Raw genomic sequence first — 10,063 nt, forward strand, 5'->3', positions numbered from 1 at the left:
CGATCAACAAGTTTATTCACAGGACACATAAACATGTCAGTTGTTCCCAGAATCTAGCCTTCTTTACTGTACATCAGAAGCTGATCGCCTGAGGCTTTCTCATGTTAAGAGCGAAATTAAAAAGAAAAATAGGAAAATAATTAGGCGACCTCTTAAAGGTAGTCCTTCGGCGATACCTGATGACTGATAAATCATCTTCATCTTCGATTGAGAGATCCTGATGACCTTCTGATGACCTTCTGTGACCTCTCGAGGACCCAGCGACCTCACTGACCTCTGTGGAGAAAGGGGGGTCTCTAAGCACCCAAGGATGAGGCAGTGGATAAAGAAGCATTATGGAGCAGATCGCCACGAGTGATGGCCGACCCCAGAGATGATCAGTACGAGTGAAGGACGACCCTGGAGGTAGTCTCTGGAGGTGCTCCTCTCTACTAGAGTAAAGGACTGTTAATCGCAGGAATTGGAGCTACTTGTCCTTTCCTCTGACCAAACTATACTCATTGGCGACGTTAATTTTCTCATGTGATTGCCAAGTCTCTCTCTCTCTCTCTCTCTCTCTCTCTCTCTCTCTCTCTCTGATAGGATAGTTCAAGACCGTTTTTAAATTCGATTTTGCGCTGCAAAAAAACATTTTGTCATTGCCAAAATGGAGAAGTCTCTGGCAAAATAAAAAAAAAATATATTTTTCAATAATTTGATTATTTTCGATTTCCGCCCAGCTTTTTTTTTAAACTTTGTCTAAGGCTGATTATAAAAAAAATGAATGAAATCGAGCGATAAATAAGGAAACACAAATATTCAGGGGTACTTACCTCAATATTAATACTGCAACTATAACTATCATTAACGCTTGGAAGCACTTGACTTGTACTCGTTGGAACGCAGGAGGGAGAGATATATCATAATCTACACTTGGAAAATCTTGGAAGGAATGGTCCCAAATCTGCACACAGAAATCACTCCCTACGAAAGTAAAAGACTGGGCAGGCGATGCAAAATGCCGCCAATAAAAAGTAGGGGCGCCATTGGTACACTAAGAGAAAACACCATAAGTGTCCAGGGCCCAAAACTGTTCAACAGCCTCCCATCAAGCATTAGGGGAATTGCCAATAAACCCCTGGCTGCCTTCAAGAGAGAGCTGGACAGATACCTAAAGTCAGTGCCGGATCAGCCGGGCTGTGGCTCGTACGTCGGACTGCGTGCGGCCAGCAGTAACAGCCTGGTTGATCAGGCCCTGATCCATCGGGAGGCCTGGTCGTGGACCGGGCCGCGGGGGCGTTGATCCCCGGAATAACCTCCAGGTAACCTCCAGGTATCATATGCTATCTTTCATGAACATGTCCACATGTAACCACATCTTATGTCAAAAAAAGCAGCAGTGATCCTTAATTACCTACGCGTCGTCAGGATGCTCGAGGAGGAGAAAAAGGAGGAGGAGGAGGAAGTCCTTGAGCGAAGGAGAGGAGTGACACAAGATACTCAAGGAGGAGCAGTGAGTGAGTGAAGTATTGGAGAGTCACCTTGAGGCTGTTACGATACATGGCATCATTTTTTTAATGTAAAGGCCATAATACGCGCAACAGGAATGAAAATTTGAGAGACTTTGTATCTAAAATCTCGTAGACTTTCTTAAAAAAAAAAATAAGGTCAGGATCACATCTCTCCGCCAAGGTATCGATGTGGGAAGTTGGTTCATCATCAAATATATGATATGACACACCGTGTGGCCACACTTGATATATATGACACACCTTGTGGCCACATTTGATACTATATGACACACCGTGTGGCCACACTTGATATATATGACACCGTGTGGCCACACTTGATATATATGACACACCGTGTGGCCACACTTGATATATATGACACACCGTGTGGCCACACTTGATATTATATGACACACTATGTGGCAACACATGATGCTATATGACACACCGTGTGGCCACACTTGATATATATGATACAATGTGTGACCACACTTGATATATATATGATACAATGTGTGGCCGCACTTGATATGACACACCATGTGGCCACACTTGATATATGACACACCGTGTGGCCACACATGATATATGACACACCGTGTGGCCACACTTGATATATGACACACCGTGTGGCCACACTTGATATATGACACACCGTGTGGCCACACTTGATATATGACACACCGTGTGGCCACACTTGATATATATGATACAATGTGTGGCTACACTTGATCTATTGGGTATTTTTACGAGGTTAGAGCAAGAACTGTGTATACCTAACACACCCATCATGCAGAATGGATTTCCTGTCACACTGCATCACACAGGATGGTTTTCTCGTTATACTCTCCCACAGGATGATTTCTCTCTCATATTCCATCACACGGGATGGTTTTCCCCTCTCATACTCCATCCCGCAGGATGGAGTTTATAATAAGGTAAGGGCATCCTTCACCCCTGGCTGAGTAACTCATCCAGTCAAGTTAACCTTCAAAACTGAAGGGAAAATACACAGATATAATAAAGAGATGAAATTTTTCCTTATTTTTTATCTGTCCCAAAACTTCCCTGAGTTGGGGAATTTTTTACTTGCTTATTTTTTGACGGTTATTTGGAAAACTTTGCATCTGACAAAGAAAGTTTATGTTGTGAGGAAAAATTGGAAAATAAATTTTGAACAAGATTGCTTCTGTGCGTGTTTGCCGGATGTGGTGTAGTTTTTACGTAAGCCGAACCGGATATGGAGGGCGAGTTTGAGGCCTGGTCACAGACCGGCCCGCGGGGGCGTTGACCCCCGAAACCCTCTCCAGGTATACTCCAGGTATACTGCGAGATTTTTGCTACTCGCTCTCAGTTTTATGTTAATATTTCACAAACAAGAAGTTTATTTTAATAAAAATGCAGAGGAATGAGGTCGTAGAGCAGGAAATTCTCTATGTATATTATTTAAAATCTATTATAATTCCTTTTCTAAATTTTTTTCCAGGTGTCACTGAAAAAGTTGAAAGATCAATAAAAGTCCGTTGTGTAGGCGGCATCAAGAAGAAATTTTTCTTATATTGTAAAATAATTTTAGCTAACAGAAAGTCACAGACCGGGCCGCGGGGGCGTTGACCCCCGAAACTCTCTCCAGGTAAACTCCAGGTAAACAGTAGTTGTTAACAATGGTGTCACACAACTTGAGACGTGTGATTGAAACCCGAGAAGAAGGTAATTTTGAGATTTTTAAAGAAAGTGTACACAGTGAAATGTAAACAGCTGACAGACGTGAATACATTGAAGATAAAAATATTACCAGAGGTTTAAGAAAAGCAAAGAACTAAACCAGGAAGAATGAACTTCGTTGTCAGATGAACTATTTGATTTCCAGAAGTGTGTGTTTTGTGGGGGAAAATTGTGACATCACAGAAGAAAAGGAAAAAAAAAAATCCTGCTGGTAAGTGGGAAGTTATGCGTGAAGTTGACATCCTGACCACGAGAGAACAATACGGAGGATGCTGAGGCAAAAACATGATGACTGGAGTGAGAAAGTGGCGAGACGAGGGAACAGTATAACATGGCTTAGTACAGAAGTTTATTTGGGTACAGGTACATATAAATACAATTATACATACGTGTAAATCACCTTGCGTAAACCAAAAAAAAAGTCAGTCACTTATTTCCACTAGAGTCCTTGTAAATTTTGCTTTAAATTTGCATGCCACCTTTAAAACTTTAAAACGAGGACGACCACAGTTTGGGCGATCATAGGATGGAAGACTACAGGATGGACGACCACGGGATGGAAGACCACGGGATGAACAACCACAGGATGGACGACCACAGGATGGACGACCACGGGATAGACAACCACAGGATGAACAACCACAGGATGGACGACCACAGGATGGACGACCACGGGATGAACAACCACAGGATGGACGACCACAGGATGAACAACCACAGGATGGACGACCACAGGATGGACGACCACGGGATGGACGACCACGGGATGGACGACCACAGGATGGACGACCACGGGATGGAAGACCACGGGATGAACAACCACAGGATGGACGACCACAGGATGGACGACCACAGGATGGACAACCACAGGATGGACGACCACAGGATGGACGACCACGGGATGGACGACCACGGGATGAACGACCACAGGATGGACAACCACAGGATGAACGACCACAGGATGGACGACCAAGGGATGGCGACCACAGGATGGACGACCACAGGATGGACAACCACAGGATGAACGACCACAGGGATGGACAACCACAGGATGAACGACCACAGGATGGACGACCACAGGATGAACGACCACAGGATGGACGACCATGGGATGGCGACCACAGGATGGACGACCACAGGATGGACAACCACAGGATGAACGACCACAGGATGGACGACCACAGGATGGACAACCACAGGATGAACGACCACAGGATGGACGACCACAGGATGGACAACCACAGGATGAACGACCACAGGATGGACAACCACAGGATGAACGACCACAGGGATGGTCTGCATAAGAAAAGGAAGGGAGGAGGGGAAGGTTGTTGCAGTCGGCGGAGGGGGAACACTTTAAATCTTTATTTCTACATCCATCACGAATACATGTATATGTGGAGAATTTCATCTTTTTGTAAATTATTTCCTTTATCTTAATTTGACTAGACTTGAGGAGAGTGAGGACACCGGAGGGTGTAACCCCAGGCAGAGGAAAAGAGGATGACTCACGGAGGGATAACCTTGACAAAAGAGTAACCTTGACTACTCCTCTCTCCTCCCTTATAACCTTCCCTCTCTCCCTACCCCAACACCCCTCAACCCAGCCTAGTGGATGGGCTCAATTCGGTATAACCAGACAAATTATCTCCCACACAGGGTGTTGCTGCGTGTCACGGGAAGTCGTGGAAGTAGGATGTGGCCTGAGGATGCTCTAGGATGCACATTTAGGATGCACTGCTTCTCGACGCTCCTGGGATTAAAACCTGCCTTCTTCTCCTTCATTCTTCACCTGGAATCTCAGCCTCAACAAGGTATTATCCGTGATCAGATTAATTTGTCCTGAAAATGTAGTTGAAATTTTATCGGTCACCAGATTACCCTCTTACTGCAAGTGACTGACAGCTCCTCCCGTTTCAGAAGCATCTGACAACGCCTACTGTCATGCAAGTATCTGCAGGTTCCTTCTCCCGTCATGCAAGTATCTGCAGGTTCCTTCTCCCGACATGAAAACATCTGACAGAACTTCTCATGTTCTTAGTTTCTTGTGTTTCTAATCCACCCGGAATGTTTGATGTTGTTGACCTGGTCATGGACTGGGCCGCGGGGGCGTTGACCCCTAGAACACCTTCCAGGTAAACTCCAGGTAGCCGGCTTATACGTTTGACATTATGCTATATGTCTGATATTGCTTCACGCAGCACTGCAGCCGGATGCTGTGTTCCGAGATGTTCAAGTCATTGTTGCAAATTGCTAATAAATCTGTCTTTGTTTCATGCAAATAGGCGTAGGTCTAAGAATGGATTTGGATGTGTTTGTAGGGCATGGATGTTTGTGTGTGGGGGCTATTAGTACACTAAGAGAAAGCACAAAAAGTGCCCGGGGCCCAAGACTGTTCAACAGCCTCCCACCAGGCATAAGAGAGAATTACCAATAGACCCCTGGCTGCCTTCAGGAGGGAACTGGACAGGCACCTAAAGTCAGTACCCGATCAGCCGGGCTGTGGTTCGTACGTTGTACTACGTACGACCAGCAGTAATATACTGGTTGATGAGGCCCTGATCTACCGGGAGGCCTGGTCAAAGACTAGGCTGCGGGGGCGTAGATCCCCGGAACACCCTCCAGGTAGACTCCAAGGAGACTCCAGTGAAGACGTTCATTGCCAGTCTAGAAGTTGAAAGAGACACCAGTTGTTGTGCTAATGAGTTTGTCTTTAAAGCTGGAGAATTCTAGATAGAAGTTTGACCACATGACAATAGAAGGTGCATGTGAGTCATGTTGTCCCCATGGTAAACTTGGTGTATGAAGAGGGTCGTTGCTGCCAATGTGTTCCCGTATGTGATTGTACCCAAGATACAACAATCCTGCAAGAATTACTTGTTTCTTTTCTTGTTAAACCAGAGTACACTTCATATTTCTGGTTATCGGGACGAGTCAGTTGAGTTGCAAGTATGTCTGGCACACTTGATGATTTGTCTCGCTCCTTCTTCTTTCCCTCTTTCTCATCTGAAAAAAAGAAGTTCAGTTTGTGTCGAGCAGTTAGCCAACTATTAGCCAGCTGTTAGCCAGCTGGCCAGGACGGTGAGGAATCTCTCATCAAGCAAATGACTCCACTGACCATCCTCAAGATGTTTGTTCCAAGTGTGTCCTTGCTCCCTCCCCATTCTTCTCCAACAACACTCCTCGTCAGTTTCGAAACAGAGTTCGAGGAGTGTCCTGGAGAGGAGAGTGGTAACTCAAAGTCACTGTAGATTGAGTGAGCCGCCGCCATCTTGAGTGTCTTGGGAGTGGCATCAACGCACCCTTCAAGACGAGTGTTTTAATGCTAGCTAAAAGGCTCTTGATCCATACAATTTGAGCTCCTCTTCGATTAAACCTGGTTGCCTCTTGTTCGTTTCATCCCCCCTTTCCCCAGGCTCTGCATGACCCTTATGGTTTTACTGCTTCCCCGTGGTAAATAATATTAATAACATTAATAATAATAATAATAATAATAATAATAATAATAATAATAATAATAATAATAATAATAATAATAATAATAATAAAAAGTAAAAGAAGAGAAGAAAGGGAAGTTGAAGAAAATGAAAAAAGGCGAAGAAGAAAAAGAAGAAGAAGAAGAGGAGGAGGAGGAGGATCGTCGTAGCTGCTACTTCAAACAAGGTACTTGAAGTGTCCTACCTTACCTGCTTTGATCGTCAAGGTGCAGCTGAGAAAGTCACTCCCGAGCATCAGGGAAGACGCTGGTTGTTAGCTGGAGGAACCTGTTTGAGACTGGACCACAGTGATTCTCTGCTGGAGACTGCACTTCAGTGATCCTCTGCTGGAGACTGCACTTCAGTGATCTTCTGCTGGAGACTGCACCTCAGTGATCCTCTGCTGGAGACTGCACTTCAGTGATCTTCTGCTGGAGACTGCATCTCAGTGATCCTCTGTTAGAAACTGCACCTCATGGATCCTGTTAGAGACTGCACCTCTGGGATCCTGTTAGAGACTGCACCTCAGTGATCCTCTGTTAGAAACTGCACCTCAGGGATCCTGTTAGAACCTGCACCTCAGGGATCCTCTTAGAACCTGCACTTCAAGGATCCTCTGTTAGAACCTGCCCATCAGTGATCCTCTGTTTGAAACTGCACTTCAGAGATCCTGTTAGAACCTGCACTTCAGGGATCCTCTGTTAGGACTTGCACTTCAAGGATCCTGTTAGAACCTGCACTTCAAGGATCCTCTGTTAGAACCTGCACTTCAGGAATCCTCTGTTAGAACCTGCACCTCAGGGATCCTGTTAGAACCTTCACTTCAGGGATCCTCTTTTAGACTGCACCTCAGTGAGCCTGTCTTCCTTGTGGTAACTCCATGACGGTAAGCTCAGGACGATGATACACAACACAGAATTCGTCCTTTTGCTATTTCACTCCATAATATTTAATATGAAAACTGCCCCACTCGATGAAAATGTAAAACTTTCACAAATGCGCATAGATAACTTCTTTTATTTTATGGAATGAAGCGCAGGGCAATGATGTATTACGCACTAGAAGCGAACAGTCATTAGTCACCACAAGGAATGCGTCGCACAGTATCACCACGTGTGACTCGTGTTGCTTCAGGATATTGTGTTGAGACCTCCAGCTTCAGGTATCAAGGACTCAGGGAAAGAAGGAGGAGGAGACAGCGGCGGTGTCAGAAGAGTGCTCTTGTCCTACAGGACTCCGCTCTCTGACTGACGGTGCCTGGCCTGGCTGCCTCTACCCACCCACCTCACTGACTGCCTCGCCCATGGACAGGAATAGAGGGTTATAGGATTACACAATACAGTCAGCTGATCCTTCTGTATAGCCACTGGCATCTGACAGGTTCTCACCACCTGCTGTCGAGTGGTTTACCTCCTCACACTAACACTACTAACTAGGTAAATCATGAGGGACTTTAACAAACTCTTCTTTAGTCTGTGTGATTTAAAAAAATGGTTTGAGAGGATGCACGGGATAAACTCAGTTAATTGCCTCAAGATTAATATTATTATTATTATTATTATTATTATTATTATTATTATTATTATTATTATTATTATTATTATTATTATTATTATTATTATTATTATTATTATTATTATTATTATTATTATTATTATTATTATTATTATTATTATTATTATTATTATTATTATTATTATTATTATTTTCATTATTATTATTATTATTATTATTATTATTATTATTATTATTAGTAGTAGTAGTAGTAGTAGTAGAAGTAGTCTTAGTAGTAATAGTAGTAGTAGTAGTAGTAGTCTTAGTAGCAGTAGTAGACAGTCCCAGCAGCAGCAGCAGCAGCAGTCCAGCAGCAGCAGCAGCAGCAGCAGCAGGCAGCAGCAGCAGCAGCAGCAGCAGTGATAGCAGCAGCAGCAGCAGCAGCAGTGATAGCAGCAGCAGCAGCAGCAGCAGCAGCAGCAGCAGTGATAGCAGCAGCAGCAGCAGCAGTGATAGCAGCAGCAGCAGCAGCAGCAGTGATAGCAGCAGCAGCAGCAGCAGCAGCAGCAGCAGCAGCAGCAGTCCCCAGCAGCAGGAGCAGTCCTAGCAGCAGCAGCAGTCCCAGCAGCAGCAGGCAGCAGCAGTGGCAGCAGTCCCAGCAGCAGCAGGCAGCAGCAGCAGCAGCAGCAGTCCAGCAGCAGCAGCAGCAGCAGCAGCAGTCCTAGCAGCAGCAGCAGCAGCAGTCCAGCAGCAGCAGTCCAGCAGCAGCAGCAGCAGTCCAGCAGCAGCTGCAGCAGCAGCAGTCCAGCAGCAGCAGCAGCAGCAGCAGCAGCAGCAGCAGTCCAGCAGCAGCAGCACAGCAGCAGCAGCAGCCCCAGCAGCAGCAGCAGTCCAGCAGCAGCAGCAGTCCAGCAGCAGCAGCAGTCAGCCCCAGCAGCAGCAGCAGTCCTAGCAGCAGCAGTCCTAGCCAGCAGCAGCAGCAGCAGCAGCAGTCAGCCTAGCAGCAGCAGCAGCAGCAGCAGCAGTCCTAGCAGCAGCAGCAGCAGCACCAGCAGTGCAGCAGCAGCAGCAGTCCAGCAGCAGCAGCAGCAGCATCCAGCAGCAGCAGCAGCAGCAGTCCCAGCAGCAGCAGCAGTCCAGCAGCAGCAGCAGCAGCAGCAGTCCTAGCAGCAGCAGCAGCAGTCAGCAGTCCAGCAGCAGCAGCAGCAGCAGTCAGCAGCAGCCAGTCAGCAGCAGCAGCAGCAGCAGCAGCAGCAGCAGCAGCAGCAGCAGCAGCAGCAGCAGCAGCAGCAGCAGCAGCAGAGCAGCAGCAGCAGCAGCAGCAGTAGCAGCAGCATAGTAGTAGTCTTAGTAGTAGTAGTAGTAGTAGTAGTAGTAGTAGTCTTAGTAGTAGTAGTAGTAGTCTTAGTAGTAGTAGTAGTAGTCTTAGGAGTAGTAGTAGTAGTCTTAGTAGTAGTAGTAGTAGTCTTAGTAGTAGTAGTAGTCTTAGTAGTAGTAGTAGTAGTAGTAGTAGTAGTAGTCTTAGTAGTCTTAGTAGTAGTAGTAGTAGTAGTAGTAGTAGTAGTAGTAGTAGTAGTAGTCTTAGTAGTAGTAGTAGTAGTATTGTTGTTGTTGTTAATTATAAAATGCTTAAATATATGCTGTGTATATTGTTTGAACGTTTCTGCATATTTTGTTCATTTCTGTGAGTATTCATCTCTCGTATCGAATATATACACCGAGAGATGTGTCTCTCAGTGTACATACACCGAGAGGTGTATGTCTCTCATTGTATATACACCGAGAGGTGTATGTCTCTCACTATATATACACCGAGAGGTGTATGTCTCTCAGTGTATATACACCGAGAGGTGTATGTCTCTCTTTGTATATACACCG

General features: G+C 45.5%; 1 protein-coding gene across 2 annotated transcripts in view; it reads right to left on the reverse strand.

Annotated features, from left to right (window-relative positions):
* LOC128692109 (uncharacterized) overlaps positions 1-7,958 on the reverse strand; it is a 219,840-nt gene extending 211,882 nt beyond the window's left edge. For both annotated transcript variants that reach the window (XM_070085132.1, XM_070085131.1), the window contains exon 1: positions 6,902-7,958. The gene's annotated coding sequence lies outside the window, so the exon portion shown is untranslated. The remainder of the gene's footprint in view (positions 1-6,901) is intronic.
* Positions 7,959-10,063: the final 2,105 nt, after the last annotated feature.

The sequence above is a fragment of the Cherax quadricarinatus genome, chromosome 15 (assembly GCF_038502225.1).
Source record: "Cherax quadricarinatus isolate ZL_2023a chromosome 15, ASM3850222v1, whole genome shotgun sequence".
NCBI lineage: Eukaryota > Metazoa > Arthropoda > Malacostraca > Decapoda > Parastacidae > Cherax > Cherax quadricarinatus.